The 18,544-nt window shown below is 37.1% G+C and overlaps 1 long non-coding RNA gene across 1 annotated transcript in view; it reads right to left on the bottom strand.

Annotated features, from left to right (window-relative positions):
• The window catches only part of LOC140598657 (uncharacterized), a 47,815-nt gene that overhangs the window by 424 nt on the left and 28,847 nt on the right, over positions 1-18,544 (bottom strand). Inside the window, exon 2 of the long non-coding RNA XR_012001195.1 lies at positions 2,247-2,477. This is a non-coding gene — a long non-coding RNA (uncharacterized lncRNA). The remainder of the gene's footprint in view (positions 1-2,246; positions 2,478-18,544) is intronic.

Raw genomic sequence — 18,544 nt, 5'->3', positions numbered from 1 at the left:
TACATTCCCAACCCTCCTAACTCTGTGACAGGGCTTGCATTATTCTGATTGTTTAAAAATTGAAGTATAGGAACACTTGGGTGGCTCAGTTGGTTACGTGTCTGCTTTTGCCTCTGGTCATGATCTCATGGGTCCTGAGATCGAGCCCTACATTGGGGTCCCTGCTCAGCAGTGTTTCTCCCTTTGTCTCCATACCTCCCCACTATTCATGCTCTCTCTCTCCCAAATAAATAAAATCTTTAAAAAAATAAAAAAATTGAAGTATAATTGATATTTAATATTATATTAAGTTTCAGGTTACAACATAATGATTTAATATTTGTATACATTATGAAATGATCACAATAAATCTAGTTAACATTCATCACCATACAGCCATATTTTTTTTTTCTTCTTGTGTTGAGGACTTTTAAGATCTTTCATTTTAGCAACTGTCCACTATGCAGCACAGTATTATTAACTATAGGCACCATGCTGTACATTATATCTTCATAGCTTATTTTATAACTGGAAGTTTGTGCCTTTGACCCTCTTCAGCCATTTTACCCATCCCCAAACTTCTATCTATGAGCTTGGTTTTGTTTGGTGTCTTTTTTTTTTTTTTTTCCATGTAGTATATCTAGCTTTATCTAAGTTACTTCACTTAACATAATGCCCTCAAGTTCTATCCATATTATTTTTTTATTTTTTAATTTTTTTTAGTTTCAATTCACCTGAACTTTGGTTATTATGGCTTTGGGAATTTTATAATGTACCTGAAGATATTATAAAATCTGGCAAAATTAGGTTTTTATAATGTCACTTTTGAGGAAAATCAGGCTTAAGTGCAGCAAAAATGACTGAGAAATTGTTACTTCTTTAATTTCAGAATAGGCTAAAGAGGTAGCACATGGTCATGGTTAGGAGCTAGGGCTTTTTAACTTAAATAGCTCTGATTTCAAATTCTGACTTCTTACTAGCTGTGGGACTTCAGGCAAATTACTTTACCTCTTTAAGGCTTAATAACCTCATCTATAATGTGGGGATATCACCACCATCTAAATCATGGAAAATGTATGTATAATATGTGATACTCCTTGGGCTCTAAATAAAGATTAACCAGGGGTACCTGGGTGGCTCAGTCAATTAAACATCTGCCTTTGGCTCAGGTCATGGTCCCAGTGTCCAGGGATCAAGCCCTGCATTGGGCTCCCTGCTCTGTGGGGAGTCTGCTTCTCCCTCTGTCCCTTGCCCCTGCTCATGCTTGTTTTCTCTCAAATAAATAAAACCTTTAAAAAAATAAAGATTAACTCTTATTATGACAGTCACAATAAAGTAATTTATGTGTAGACAAAGAAATAAAGAACAAAAATAGCACCTACTGTAGTTCTTAGCATAATAGGAAACACATACATTTGTGGAATTAACTACTGATTTTTACTGAGACAGACACCAATTTTTGTCATTGTTCCTAAGAAGACTCCTTGAATTTCTTTGTTCTCAATGATCCACTTCCTTTGGATTCTTTATAATTATAACACAGTTTAATCCCCAATTACCAACTGCCTGCAACATAAGCTGTTGCATTAGTATTTTCTCCAACTAGAATTTTAGTAACTTTTCCTACAAGAACTATACCTTACTTCTTGTGTGGTCTTTGTGCCACCATTCCAAGCTTATAGTAAGAAGCCAATACTTGACAATGGATTGACCAGAAGAAGAAACTTCCTTCTTTCCTATAACCCTTTAAAATCAAACTGGGTTGTTCTACACAAAGTTGGCAGGAGAACCACATACAGTTACTAAAGCAATATGGTTTGAGATGAGAGCCTTTCTTAAAATGTTCTAAGATTCCTCTAGCTCTTTCTTTGTATGGATGTGTCTTAGGCCCATAAGTCCCAAATTCTTATTCACCTACTCTCTCAACAGCGCACATAAGACTGTGCCTTATTATTTGCCTTTCCGTATTCTTTTATTTTAAAAGATATAGAGGAAAAGGGAATGAGGGATGAACTTTCTGTTAACTTTGGTACCAGTGGTGGGATGTTGTCTTTAACATCATGGTTTGGCCAGAGGCTGGAGCAGGAATATCATTTAGTCTGTGACAATAAACAGTGGTATATAAAGTGTCTCCTGGGACTTTGGTCCAAGAACAGCAGCCTATGAGTACCATAGTGTAACATTTTTAGTAGACTCCAGTATTTAATTCATCTACAAGATGTTTCCCTGATGCCTTTCCTGAATAGGATGGTAGAGGCAGACATTACCTGTGAGGGTACCTCAGACTGTAACTCAACAAGAAGAGCTCAAGTTCCACATGTTTGTTAGGGACACTTCTGCATCCAAATAAATATCCTTGGGAAAGTCTTCCAAAACTTTGTTGGACATCTTCAGAATTTTTTTTCATTCTACCATTCCTTCACTTTATCGTCTTTATATCATATTGATTTAAAAGTCTCATTTCTGATTTTCAGGGTCTGCTGTGACTTTTGGTGCTTCTGCAGAATATAAATCACATTTCTGCAATCAATATCAGCAATCATATAGTGAGGTTCTCTAACAGTATGTCTGTAAGTGGCCCTCCCCACAATTCTATAACTAACTCTGAATTGGGCCAAAGACTATACGATGACAGGTCCATTCTTGATTTTTCCATTAGTTTCAGCAGTGATTAATATTCCATTATCTTTGGTAACTTTTTTTTTTCACTCTGGAAAGTTCTATGGAAAGGATTCATTCCAATTAGTTTCTTAAGACCAAAGGTCATATTAACATATATTCTCACTTTTTAATATACTAATTTTCTGAAATTGTGATGAATCTTACACTTGATTAGTACCCTTTGTGAGATATCTTAAATCTCCAAATGCTATTATTTGATTTACAAATGCAGTATATAATTGATGACATCTTAGAATTCAAGGTATATGGTAATATTACTCCTCATATTAGAGGTTTTCAAGTACATCTTATGACTCTGGCTTCATTATTTCATTCCATTCATGCCATTTAAAAGAGTTAGTGGATGATATCTTTAAGAGCTATGAAAACCAACCAAATCCTGAGCATTACAGGGGTAGGGAGGGTATTAAGCCTCGTTTGCACAGACATGTCTGACCTGACCTCTGAAACCATACAAAAACAACAAAACCATTCCTCCCAACAAAATACCATACTAAAATACCATCTCCACATCTGGGATGGAGTAATGGCTAATTTTGCACAAAGAGTGAGTGCTTATTCGACTTTTTACCTGAATTCTTCTAGTTTCTCAATCAACTTAAACATGTCGAACAGTTGTTTTTTATCTCAGGAAAAAAACCTACAAGTCCAGTTGATCCTATTTACTCTTTTTCTCTCATGTAAGTTTATAAGTAATCATCATCACAGGGTTTCCAATGAGGCTTTACTCAATTTCCCTGTAGGTACTTAATATTTCATTTGCTGAAACCATTGTTATGAAGCCTATGAACTTCTTAAGACAAAAATTTTGCATATTTGCCAATAAGAATCTCATTTCTACGGCATATGAACATGTGAATCAGAAACAACTTCATAATCTGATATGAAAACACTATCTTAAATTGTTTTATTACAAAAAAAGGCATAAGTCTAACTGATCTGGAAGTCATGTTGAATCATCAAAAATTTATAAAGAAAAGTCTTCCTTCTCTTGACAAACCAACTAAATAATATTACTGTAACATTTGGGAAGATAAATGACATTCTGTAAGACCTAAAAATTGGTAAGGACTAGGATTCATTAGGATTACATATTAGGTATGCCTTTGAATACCCAGGGATATTTGGTGAGGAGAATGCTGGAATTATACCACTATATCTATGTAGATCAAGAGAATCAAGTTTTGGAGCCCTCAATAGTGGTTGAAGCCAGGGGCATATTAGTATCTAACCAATCTGTAATTATTCAGTTGTATGAATTAAATAGGGAGGCCAACAAATTCCTATAAGGGTTAATTATGTAGCAACCACTGGAGAGTCAGTGAGGTTGAGAACGCATTAGAATTGATTCACACAGACCTAGTTCTAATTTCACCTCTGCCACCTTTTCTTGGCTACTTGACCTTGAAAATCTACTTATTTTCTCAATCTTAGTTTCATCTGAAAAATAAGCAAAATAATGTCTAACTTTACATAGTTATTATAAATTTCCTCTCTCTATATTCATACCTCATATGTGTTCATGTGTATATCTGGTATAACACTCAATGGCAATTGTTGTTATTACTGTCCTCTACTCATCCCAACTCTATAAACTCAGGTACCACATGTAACAGATCTCATTTCTCATTGATATAAGAACTGGACAATATAATTAATCTCATAGGCTACTATCATTTACTACCTCACTTTCACTCCCTATTTGATTATGAGAAGCTAAGGATCTAGGATTAAAAATTATAAAGTTGCCTGATTTAAAGGCCAACAGTACCTGTGGGGCAGAAAATAATCCTATAATTGCCTATTCCTTTCAGCTGGGGAAAGAAAGGTTGGAAAAACTTGTAAATCCCTTTAAAATCTCCCTAGCATCTTCTTCATCAAAACCTTCTGGAAATAACTGGCTTGGAAGCAAGGAATTTTATTCAAAGATGAGTAGTCACAAAGAAAATTAGATATTAGAAAATAGATATTTTGCAGAGCAAGAGAGGAATGGAACAGGAAAAACAAATCAAAATAATAAACACTCAACAAAAAATATTGCCATGTAGAAAATTAAATTGTGACCAAGTTTTCACTATGAACACAGCACAGCAAAACCACCTCATGAAGCAATCACCACTAAAATCCAGAGATCAAGTCAGAATCCTAAAGCCTAGAAAATTATCATAAGAATACATAAAGAAAAGAAAAACATAATGGAACTGGTTGGTTTAAGGAAAGAAATGGAGGATAGAAGGGAAGCTAAGACAAGGAAGAGCAAAAGCTGCTATAAATGCAGTAGATTTAAGAATGTAGGAATGGGAAAAGTTAAAAAGGATTCATGAGAGAAATTAACAATATCAAAGGCAGATGGGGTTGTCCATTATGTGTATACTTGGAGACTTTCAGGAAGAAAATGGAAATAATCAATTAAAGCAGATATTAAGATTTATAATTAAAGAAAAAAACTAACCACAGAGAAAGACTTGGATATACATATAGTTTGAAAGGTTAGTCTATGTTCTTGGAAAGAGATGACACAGAATAGCCAATATGATGACATACCCTTATGAAGTTACTACATATCAAAGATAAAGACAGAATCCTTTGGGAAGCCAAAGGGAAACAATTTGAATCCTAGTATGAGATAGAAAATAGCTTCAGCAAATGCTGAAAGACAGGTAGGATTGCTTTAAAAATCCTTAGGAATATAAAATATGGCTTCAGAAACTTATACCCAGCCAAACTATCAATTGTACTTTTGAATATGCAAGACCTTAGGGAATATTGCTGCCAAGAGTCTTCATTAAAAAATCTTTTGGAGGAAAAATTTTAGCCCATCCATAAAAGAGTGCAAAAATTACAGCAAAAAAGATTTGTGGGGAGTACTGTGTCTACGTAACTACAGGACCAAGAATGAACGTCACGTAGACATGACAGTTTAGAGAAGAATATACATTTTATTATCCTGACAAAAGCTGGGAGAAGAGGGACAAATAAGGACAGGTGGTATAAATATAGTGATTTTCTTATGTTTTATAGCCCATGAAGTGAACACTAGAAGTATTACAGAAGAAAACATTAGCAAAAATAATACTGTAAAATGAAATTTGGTGATAGAATAAAGGGGAAAAGAGAAGATATTCTAACTTTATCAATGCTTATAACAAAGTTAATAGATACTATTTAAATAAATAGAAGGTTAATAGTTATCAATATGTTATAGTTAAAATAACCATTTATGCATTAAGTGTAAGCTTTCCAAATTACCAAAATGCATACACATGGGAACAAAGAGAACACTAGAAGATTTTTAAAAAATACTAACAAAAGCTCTTACACTCTAAATTAAACATTATATGGTCTCATTCATTTGGGGAATATAAAAAATAGTGAAAGGGAATAAAGGGGAAAGGAGAAAAAATGAGTGGGAAATATCAGAAAGGGAGACAGAACATGAGAGACTCCTAACTCTGGGAAATGAACAAGGGGTGGTAGAAAGGGAGGTGGGTGGGGGGTGGGGTGACTGGGTGACAGGCACTGAGGGGGGCACTTGATGGGATGAGCACAGGGTGTTATTCTATATGTTGGCAAATTGAGCACTAATAAAAATAAATTAAAAAAAATAATAAATTAAGCATATAAAAATTATAGTTGAAATGGCTACTTTTCTATGTTAGATTACTAGTTAGATCAGGTCCAATAATGAATAAACTAAATGCCATTTAGTAACTAGTGCTATTTTTCCCTGAAGCTCTATCAGAAAATCTCAGCATATCAAAAGACAGATAAAGCTTTTCTTTGTCCCTTGAAATTATGTAAACTTTTTCATTAACAAAATCAACTAAATAACACCCAAATGTCAGCTTCTTTAATAAAAGCATCACTTGTTTTTCTTAGAAGTGCTGGAAGACTCTTATGAGTCAACTGTACATCCGTGCATGTGGTATATTGAATGACAGTTATGAGGTTTGCTATTTGAGTGAGGTACAGCAGTATTTAGAAAGTATATTGGTGCCAAGTCTCCAGCCCTTCCCTCTTGCAGGGGAAGTGGTGAAGAGACATTAGTTTTCTATGGCTGGTGTGACAAAGTACCACAAACTGGGTGGTATCTACAGATTTTTTATAATCTTATGGTTCTAAAGGCTAGAAGTCCCAGATCAAGGTGTTGGCAGGATTGTTTCTTTCTGAAGGCAAGAGAGAGAATCTGGTTGATGCCTCCCTCCTTGCTTCTGCTGTTTTCTTGGCAATATTTTATATTTATATAAAATATTATATATTTTATAATATTTAAAATATTATATATTTAGCTTATAGACACATCATCCTGATCCCTGCCCTCATGTTCACATGGTGTTCTTCCTTTGTGCATGTTTATATATACACATTCCTCCTTTGTATAAAGATACAGTCATTTTAGATTAGGAGCCCACCTACTTCAATGTGACCCCATCATAACTTGACTATTTATATCTGCATGCTTCTATTTCTAACTGAAGTCATGTTCTTGGGTAGGGGTAAAAAATTCACAAATGAATTTTGGGGAGACACAAACATACAGCAAGAGAGAAGAATAAGTGGTGGTTCTAAACTGATAGAGTGGACCATCCAACCTCTCAAAATAGACAGACAAAACTAAACTGGATGCCCACTGAAATCAGGTGCCTTTGCTGTTAATTTTCACTGGCCCCTCTTACAGACTCTCTATTCCTAAGTAGATAATTCTGTTTATTGATATGTATTACTTATGTAAAAGAAGGTAGATGAGTACATTAGAGTAGGAGAAGAAATTGGATCAAAATCTAAGCACTTTGAAACTAGGACATCTAATAGGTGAAAGGAAATATTCTTAAATTTTTGAGACTTTCCAAATTTACTAATAGCTCATTATGCTGTCCAGAGAACTATTTATAAGCAATCTAATATCATTAAATGAGACTAATTTACTGCTGCTGGATCCAAGTAAGTCTTCTGAAATCTTATCTGGTTTATTAACTCCTCGAAGAGATGCACATATTCTCTTTTGAGGCTAACCGTACTGAAGCAATTCTTTGTAGGTAACACAGAGTGGTAGAGGTGAGAGTGAGAGTGGCTTGATGTTATACTTCTTGGAATGAACCGAAGTGTGTACAAAGACCTTTCTTATCTTCAGATAGTGCATAAACTCCATTCCACAAATTTCAGCTTCAGTTAATTGATCAGTGCTTCCCAAGGTAGGGGGATCATATGTAATATGGTAATGGTCATGGGCAGTGTGAGATAATGTAGGATGCTCTTTAAAAAGGAGTAATAGAACACTGATCTCTATAATGGGATTTTTCTTTTTTCGTTTCTTTTGTATTGATACAATCAAAAAAATTAGCTATCACAATTTCATGCTAGCTTGATTTTAATCCTCAACACATCCTGATATTCCCTGGTAATGCAAAGGAAGACATCAAAGTTCAGGTTTTTAGAGAAGTATGACTGTTTATTTGCAATGTGATATTCCTTTTAATTTACTTTATCATTACTTTTTAGTTATAGCAGTTGATATAAATACTACATTTATGTAAGGGACAAGTATTTTTTAAAGTAAATTTAAAAGTTAATTTTTTAAACTACAAAATAAGTAACAGTCATGTGGTTAAGCAGACATCTAAAAAGTGGCATACAAATGACTAAAATTTGGAAACCACTGAATTCATTCTTTCATTTATTCTGAAGGCATTTGCATATAAGAACAAAGCATTCTACTGGATGCTCAATAAACGTATTTAGTTGCAGGAAAAAGTTACACTCTGTACATAAATTTGCATGTTTTGGTTGAACAGAATGCAAAAACTCAGATCTGACAAATCTCTCTTTTACTGAAGTAGAACCAAGGCTGAATTGCAACCACATTTGGAGCTGGTGGCAAGGTCTCCTCCTTTCTTTCTGTTTTTATCCCTAGCTTTCCTGTTTTGTATTATGTTTGATCCTGCAAGCCACCTCTGATCCTTTTGGGAATAGGCAGAGTATATAAAAAGGGAGGTGATTAATCAGTATTTGTTGAATAAATGAATACATAAGTGAATGAATAAGTAAACAGAGAAAACAGATGAACTGAGAAAGAATTGCAATGATCTGGTTGTTCTCAATTCCCCTGTTTTAGTACGAAGGTTAATGCAAGGAGCACACTGTGATTCTAACAGGGAAGGCAACACCCTGCATGGTCCAGATGGGGAACATGAAATCTGAACCAGCAGGACATTAGAGAAAACACTTCATGTTTGTCTTCCCTCGAGGTGTGTTCTCAGGGCTGGCTGATAATCCCATGAAAACAATGGATGCCAAAATGACGCCTCAGGCCAGTCGGAGAAGCTGGAGATTATGGTTATCTTGCCTAACTTCAGGATTAACTATATTAATTTCTAATTAATAGAATCATGAAAATAAAAGTTTTGGTTATTGGTGGAAAGGAAATTAAAAAATCCCATTTGAGTGTGAATCCAGCCTGAATTGAGAAAGGGAGAAATGATAGGTCTTTGTTCTCTGCTCAGGAAAGACATCAGCCTGACACTGAAACCTCTTCTAGGGGACAAGAGAAAATCTCCAGTGGTTTAGTGAAAGTTGTTTTCATCCCAGTTGATTGGATGATTCATAGGCTATCGGAGAAAATATCATTGGCCAAGAGAAACATCAAAATGAATATAACCTATTGTTCCTACTCTCTAGTTTTTAGCACTCCTTACTTTGTAATGTAGTAATTTACATATATGCTTTCACTTTCTTTCTAACCTGGATTCTCCCAGAAAGCAGGATCTACTTCATTCATTTTGTATTCTCCATCGTACCCGTTATTTGAGATACAATAGATGCTCAATATGTAGCATCTATTAAATGTATGCATAAAAGTAGACATTTGAAAATTGCCACAGCTGCTGTATACATTCTTTTCTGCCAATGTTTGAACACTTATCTTGAATCAGACACTACTTTTAGCCACCGGGAGAAACTAAAACTCAGTGCAATAGCCTTATTTGTAACATGGCTGATACAACCATGATCATAAGTAACTTTCATACAATTGAGAATATGAGAAACAGAATGAAAGGGGAATAAGGCAAGAGATGCAGTGCATGGAGAAAGAAGAGGGGAAGAGGTAGATTTCAGCTTTGGGGGTTGCTTAGGGTAGAGATGGAGGAAGGAACACTGGATGAAGGCTTTGAAGGATGAAATTCAACAGGCATAGGTAACTCTGGGAAAGAATGTCCCAAAGGAATATGCTACCATAGACAAAATCTGGAGATATGATAGAATGGGGTGGGTTTTGGGGCACTGGGTAGTCCCAATAATGTCCAGAATGTAGGGTGTATACGTATATGAGTATGGATAAGACAGGGAGTGAGGATATGGAACGGGAAAAGAAACAAGGAGTTTAAGACCATCTGAGCAAGATTTCACAGAGACTTAAAAACCCTGTGAAGCCATTTGAATTTAACTAAATAATGAGAGTTGTTGAGCAAGGGATATTGCATTATCTTCATTGCTTTCCAGGATCTGGACACAATAATCAGTTAACTCAAGGAATGGCTCCCTGCTAGAACATTCCCATTACCAAGAAAGGATAATATAAGACAATGGGAGAATCCTTCTAAAGCACAAGGCATATTTGTCTCTATTTGAGGTGGTTATTTAAAAAATATGCTTTCTCTGAAAATTTGCCACTAAAGAAAATGACCTAAGCATTATTTTTACTTTTCAGTAGGAAACATATTCCTGGCCAATCAAACACCCAGTGTTGATGAGAGAAAGCTCTACTTTCACATAGGAATATCAGCTGATAAAGGAAAATGAGTGATAGAAAAAGTATTTTGCAAAGCTATAATGCAATTGATTCAGGCACATATTTTCAATTGGTGTTAAAGCTACTAGGTGATGGAAATATAAGCAAGTAATGAATAAAACAAAAGTGAGATCTCATTGTTCCTTTGGTTAAAACTCAGCATCGTCCCCCATTTTACTGAGAGCCCTAGTCCTTACAGAGGGCCCAAAAGGCTCACACAATCAGAGCCCATTAGTACTCTCACCTCAACCTTCTTATGACACCTTCCTCACCTGCTCCTATCACTTCAGTCACATTAACCTCCTTACTATTCTTTGGACAGAGCAATTATGCACCCTTTCTTAGGGTCTTTCACTCATTGTCCCTGTCATCTGGATTGCTCTTCCCCCAGATATCTGCATGGCTAACTCTTCCCTGATAACCGCTTCTCAACACCCAATTTACAAACACACCTCTCCCCATTGCTACCCGCAAGCATTCCCAGCCCTATTGTTTTTCCTTAAAGGCATTTATCAACTACTAACCTATGGTATAATTTACTTATGCTGGGAGTCAGAGATTTCTGTGTTTTGTTCTCTGCAAAAATCTCAGGCATCTAGTATAGCACCTGAAATGCAGTCGTTGCTCAAATATTTGTTTAATGTATTGAATAAAAGGAATCTTTTGCGAATTATACTTGTAAGTGGCTCCTGCTCTGCCCATGCATGCAATTGGAGCACAGATCACAAGTGTGGACTGGACTCTGTGTTACATGAAGAGGCAAGTTTGGCCCATGGGCATTCACTACCATAAATATGTGAGAAGTGGTGTCTAATTAGAGGGTAAGGGAAATGTATTAATGCTGAGAAATTAATGAGCTTGGGGAAAAGAACATCAGCGCCTCTGACAAAGAAATCTGTTAGAAAAACATAAATGCAGCAGAGGCCAAGAGAAAGGGCAATGCCAATTTCTAGACTTGGGCCTTTCTGCTTCAAAGATCCACAAATTTTGCTTTTTCTGATAAACTTCATTAAGCAGCCAACAGAATTCTCTAAACACCCAGGCAGCTTCTTTGAACTTTCATCATTTTGTAAGCCATTCTAGAAACCAGCTCAGGGTCTGTATACTGGTGATAGAATGTCAGGGAAGAAGGCAATCTGCTTCTTGAATCTGGGAGGATCTTTCTCCCTGGAGGAGGAGGAATTAGGTATCATCACCTGTTTGTAATCAGGAAACAGAGGGGAAGCAGCATAAGAAAGCAGCCCCACATCAAGGCAGGCTGTGAAGCCTTTCCATTTTCCATCCTATAATCATCTTTTCTTTGTTCCTAGGATTATAATCTTTTATGGTTTTCATTCTAGTGTTTCCAGGGGTCTACAAATCCATGAGCACCAGACATTATCTCTATATTAAATAAATCTGAGCTTGTGTACACATATATGTTTTTGAAATGTAGGTGTTAGTGGGGATAATGAAATATGAACCCTATAAAAAGTGTTACTAAATTCAAAGGATGGTTTGTCATGATACTCAACACAGTAACCTTTTGTCACAGTGGCTAAGATAAATAAACATAGGTTGCTCTTATCACAAAAGACAAAATCTTCTGTGGGAAAAGATAGAACAAGGATAAATCATCTAATTCAAATTCCTGTTTACTTCCTCAATATGATGGAAAACCAGATAGATGGAGCGACCCTAAGGTCTCATGGTGAAATGATAGGCCTGGGGTAGAACCTAAGTCTCTGGATGCCAAACCCAGTGCTCTCTAAACAACAGCACTACCCAGCAGACCCCTGCCTTTTGACATTGCTCACTGAATGGATACTGCCTTTTGATTGTTTAAGCTCTTGCTAAGGTAGTCTGAATCAAGGCAGTCAAAGCCTCAGCTGAGAATGGGTCTTAGTCTTCAGGGAAAAACCTGCTCATTGCAAAGAAAACATCTGCCACTTACTTACAGGTAGTACAGCACACAGAGTTCTCAGGAGAGATAACCCAAACCCTTCTACTACAGAATCAAGCAGCTGGTGGCACGGAGTCTCTTCTTACCCAAACCAATCCATTCTCCATACTGCAGTGTGAGTGGTATTTTTCAAGAAAGAAATTCATGAATCCATTCAGTAAGTCTTTAAGTACCTAGTATGTGTTGGGCACTGCAAACATATCAGCGAACAGTCAGTCCCTGCCCTTAAGGAGCTTATACAGAAGTGGTATGAGCCAGTAAACATTCATGTCAAGAATCTGCTTTCTAACTCTATGGATTTGCCTATTCTAGACATTTAGTGTAAATGGAATCACACAGTGTGAACTTTTATGTCTGGCATCTTTTACTTGTTAACATAAATTCCAAAGTTCATCTACATTACAGCATGTACCAGAAATTCATTTTGTCTTATGACTGAATAACATTCTTTTGTATGGGTATGCCACATTACATCCATCCATTCATGATCCGATGGACATTTGAGTTGTTTTCACCTTTTGAGGATTGCAACTAATATAACTATAACCATTCATTTACAAACTTTTTTTTGAATATTTGTTTTCATTTTGGGGGGATGTATACTAAGAAATGAAATTGCTGAGTAACATAGTAATTTTAATTTTTTTGAGGAAGGTGTGTTCCTCCTTGGCCAACATTCCATGTTGCCAGAGTCACCTGATTACCATGGCTTGCCCTTTGTGTTACTTTGCAGGTGGAGAGTAACCTTCCACATACTCTGGGTGACCATCATGGGCATACTGTCTCTTGTTCCAGCATCCCACCAGCATGTGTCCTTCACCCCCAGTGATTTTCTTCATCACTGCCCGCTTTCAGTGCATGGCCCATTTTCTTTCTAAAAGCTATTAGCCTCCATAGGGGCTAAGAAAACAGGTTTAAATGTGCCTTTGCAGCAAAAAGTTGCTCAGAAGTTCTGGTAGAAAGAGACGTTTCCCTCAGTTCTATTGATTTACTTAGGTAAGCTAGTCTCAAAGTTCTGTAAGTTTGGGAAAATTATTTAACCTGATTCAATTTTCTCATCTGTAAAATAGGAATAATACATGTTTTGTAGAGGTAAATGAGAAATATAGGTAAAATGCCTGGGATTATTCTTGGCATGTAGCATATTTTATTGTAAAATAGTCATTTATTATTTTTCTATGAGCTAAGGTGCTATAATATAGAGATTTATACTTATTGTTTTAATCCAGAAATTAACATTTTAATTTTTTCTGTGTCCATAATGAGAAACTATAATCTTTAATGAATCAAATTGTGCTGCTTCTCTAAATGAGACTTTGATACTTCTTTTCATTGCATTTAGAATAAAAACTAAGCCTCTTCCAAGGCCCACATGGGCTCTGACCTGGCCCCTGCTTACCTTGCACCTGTGTTCTCAACCATCTCTCCATGTTTCTCAGACTCAGTCATGCTGGCCTGCTGATCCCTTGAGGCCTCAATTTCTTTCCTGCCCCAGGTCCTTGGCATCAGCTCATGATCTATCCTAGAACCTGTTCCCCAGCTTTTTGGTAAGAAGAAATCTGCTATCAATTTAGTTAATTGCTTCTATTCTGACAGTCCATTCCTTATGCTTTACATCCAAAAGGAAAATAAATCCAGAATTTTTTTGTCATTACAAACTTTGTTTTCCTTCAAAAATGATTATTTTTTTTATGTGGGTGTGCTCGATCTCCCTTTCTAAGCTGTGAGTTTTGTGAGGTAAGGAACCTGTTCAGTCTTGTCCTTCCTTGCATACACAAAGCTGACTACTAGGAGCCTCTCACCCTTTGTTGAATGAAAGAAGTCATGATTTTTCTTACATCTTAGTGCCAAAATCATTTCCAGTGAGCCTTACTTCCAATTCCATAGGGAAATAAAAATGTAAGTAAGAGTTGTATATAAGAATGTTTTTACTTGCAGTAAGGAATATTAAGAGATGCAGTATTTTTTCAGAAGTGGCTTAGACACTGGTTGGTGAGGGTGTGTCACAGTTTATAGTGGAATATGGAGAAAAATACAAGGAGAATCCACTCTCAGAAAAAGAAACCAGAGAAAAATCATGACATCAAATTATCTAATTACTGAAAATAAGATGGAAAAGGAAAAAAAAATGCAGTCACGCAGAAAGCTCTGGGGGCAGGAATGGTGATAGGAGGGACCATGAAGGGGCATGAGGATACTGGAGGAGACAGAGATGTTCATTATGTTGCTTGTGGTGATGGTTTTACAGGTGTATTCATAGGTTATGATCTAATTATGGGGTTTTAAATATATGCAGCTTATTGAATAGCAATTATACCTCAATAAAGCTATGAAAAGCAATAAGAAGATTATGTGGAAAAAATCACCACCACCACAACTATAAAAAAATGAAAGTCATGGATTTTCTCTGGCTGGTGAGCTCAGAACGTAAGTTTCTAAAGGTGGAGATAATGCATCCCATTTATACTAGCCATTCTGGAATGGGACACTGGTGAGGTCCACACACAGGTGGAGGAGAAAGAGTGGCCCATACAGCAGCCATGGCTTTCCATACTTCACCTCTGTGCTCATGGGGCCTCTCCTCCTGGGAGAGCAAAGGCGAACCCCCTCTCCTCTCTGCTGCATCAGGCACCCTCAACAGAAAGCTTACAGCCCAGACAAGCAGGAGAAAATTGCACTGTTACTGTGTTTTGTTTTTACCTAAAGCAGCAAGGAGCTCAGACACAGACCAGCAACTCCTATAGAAAATCTGCCATTTCCCATATGGCATTGACCCCATCCTCTCCTGAGGTTGCCCGCAACTATTGAATAACTTGAATTGACGGAAAAGGAATTTCTTTTTGTTTCCTGCCTTTTTCTTTGCTCACATTTTCTCTTTTCTTCTTGCTCTATTCCCCCTCTGAATATAAAAAAACGAATGTACATTTGTTGAACACTGTGGAATCAACCACTTTCTTTATGCTATTTTATTTAATCCTTAAAACCATAACGGGGAACACTTACCATCACTCTTCCTATTTTACAGATAGAGAGAACAATGCTGTCACAAGTTCAGAGCCTTGAGGATGTCCCGCTTCTTGTGAATGCAGAGCCCAGATCTGAATATGGGATAACTCCAATGTCTGCACTTTCAGCTCCTAGACACAGCTCTTTTCATGAGTTCCCCAAATTTCTCTTTCCTTCATACAGGTATTAATGCATGTGATGCCTCCATTGGGTGAAGGAGCATATTTTTTAAAAAGATTTTATTTATATATTCATGACAGACACAGAGAGAGAGAGGCAGAGACACAGGCAGAGGGAGAAGCAGGCTCCAAGCAGGGAGCCTGACGCGGCACTTGATCCCGGGTCCCCAGGACCGCACCTGAGGCTGAAGGCAGCATTAAACCGCTGGGCCACTGGGGCTGCCAGTAAGGAAAATGGTCATTGCATACTATGAAGCATAAAATACATGCTTAATAGTTAGGTGCTTTATGATGGACATGCTATGCAGTCAATCAGAAACATATACATAAAAATGTATTAATGGTCATTTGCATCATGAGATGATGAATGAGATTGCTCTCTTCCTTTGATTATATGTATTTTCTTAAATATTTGGGATGAGCATTTATTAATCATGTCATTGAAAATAGTACAGGAACATTCTCTGAAAAGTATAAATGCTTTTGAAAGGGAGGGATGTAGTTTTTTTCTGCTTATAATCTTGGTTCTGACAAGAGAGTGGCATCTTTTCTATCCCAAGAGAACAACATAATGTGGTTATTCCAGAATCATAGGAAAATATCAGAGGTGCAAATCAAAATTTGTTTAAAGCAAAATTCTCAGTTCAGAATGGTAGCTTTTTCCTGAGAGTGCCACAAACCCATCTGAGAAAAAGGGCTCCATCCTGGGAATGCATTGCAAATGTTATGAAGTTTCATATGGCACCTTCTAGCAAAGACTTCCCACACCTGAGACCAGGTACTTCGTTCCTGGACCTATTCTGAAAGCATAAACAAACTATAAATGTACTAGTTGCATTATTAACTTAGTTCTATGTTCTGTTTTGTTCCCTACTTGATTTTATGTGCCTCTTAACCTCAAATACGATGAATCATTAACTGCCTTTTTCACCCTATACTCTGTTTACCCACTGATTGTAGAAACCTAATAGGGGCTGGATGGTGATATTTGTCTTGAAATTATCTGATGTACCTGAGTGTACCAAGTACCAAATGGTGCCTCACTGTGCAGAGGAACTGTTTCAAGTGCTACCCATTCCCAGGTTTCAAGAAATGCCTCATCCTCCTTTCATGCATTCACCTCCTTCTACAAATATATATAAGTTCTTCATAGGCTCAATAGGGGAAGGCAGCATTATGGAATAATCTCTGCCTTCTTGTTGGACTGCCCTCCTGATAATAAATTTTTCTTTGCTTTAAAGCCAGTGTCCCAGACATTGGCTTACTGCACATCTGGTGCATGGACAAGTTCAGTAACATATTACGTTGTATTTGTAGAGCAAGATCACCCCAGCTACCTCTTCCCTTCCTCTTCTGGGTATGGCACTTCCATTTATACCTACTTTATAAAACCCATCATTGCTTGCTCTAAGGTAGCAAGTTAAGTCTCAGTAAAAGTAGAGAAGTTTTAAAAAGTTAACTTGAATGTTCTTATGCTTCCCCGCTTGGTTATGACTCAAATCCAGGCAAGACCTACATTGACTGTCTTTCTCATGCATCCTCAGGAGCTAGGATTAGTTCATTCAATTAAAAATAGTTAAGATATCGACTTGGTTCCAAGCACTGGGTGATTTCATAATGAGAAAGCAGACAAAGTCTTGGCCTCCCCCAGGTTACGAGGAAGGAGCAGCCAATAAACAGCCAAACCTACAAAATGTGGTTAAACTGTGAAAGAAATACACAGGGTGATGGGATGAAAAGTAATGAGGAGCCGGTTTTAAATATGGTAGAAGGAAAGGCTTCTTAGTAGTGAGGATATTGGAGGAGATTTAGAAATATGAGGACAGAATAGGAAGCACATGATAGGTATGTATCAAGGACTTTTCTGGGAATCAATGGGTCAGCCTTGCCCAGATTTTTCTGCATCCCCCAACAGGTCCTTGTGCACAGAAGAAGACCAGTAAATTGTAGAACTTGGTTCAGACAGTAGGTCATTGAGCTCGTGTGATCTGCTAAGCATTACATTTTATAGATTCTACCTCACTTAATCCTTCCCAAAACCACATGAGGCAGTCTTTTAAATAAATGGCTCACATTCCACTTATGAAAAAATGTTCAATGAAGTTAACTTGCTCAAGGACACATGGCTGGTAACAGAGCCAAGATCAGAGCCCAAATTTGCTGGGCAGTGTCTAAGAAGCCCCTGCTTCCACTAATCCTTGAAGGATTGAATGTATGAGATCATGTGCAAAAGGGGAGTGTGAACTGGTGCAGCCACTCTGGAAAACTGTGTGGAGGTTCCTCAAAGAGTTAAAAATAGACCTGCCCTACGACCCAGCAATTGCACTGCTGGGGATTTACCCCAAAGATACAGATGCAGTGAAACGCCGGGACACCTGCACCTCAATGTTTCTAGCAGCAATGTCCACAATAGCCAAACTGTGGAAGGAGCCTCGGTGTCCACTGAAAGATGAATGGATAAAGAAGCTGTGGTCTATGTATACAATGGAATATGACTCAGCCATTAGAAATGACAAATACCCACCATTTGCTTCGACGTGGATGGAACTGGAGGGTATTATGCTGAGTGAAATAAGTCAATCGGAAAAGGGCAAACATTATATGGTCTCATTCATTTGGGGAATATAAAAAATAGTGAAAGGGAATAAAGGGGAAAGGAGAAAAAATGAGTGGGAAATATCAGAGAGGGAGACAGAACATAAGAGACTCCTAACTCTGGGAAATGAACAAGGGGTGGTGGAAAGGGAGGTGGGCGGGGGGTGGGGTGACTGGGTGATGGGCACTGAGGGGGGGCACTGGATGGGATGAGCACTGGATGTTATGCTATATGTTGGCAAATTGAACTCCAGTAAAAAAATAAAAATAAAAAAACAAAAATAAATTTAAAAAAGGGTTTAATGAGAAAACGAACTAAAAATAAGTACATTACTGTCTACATACTGGAAATACAAGATCACGCATTAGTTTTAC

The sequence above is a fragment of the Vulpes vulpes genome, chromosome 4 (genome assembly GCF_048418805.1).
Source record: "Vulpes vulpes isolate BD-2025 chromosome 4, VulVul3, whole genome shotgun sequence".
Taxonomy (NCBI): Eukaryota; Metazoa; Chordata; class Mammalia; order Carnivora; family Canidae; genus Vulpes; species Vulpes vulpes.
The sequence above is the reverse complement of the archived record's forward strand: the minus strand, read 5'-3'. Positions and strand labels throughout refer to the sequence as shown.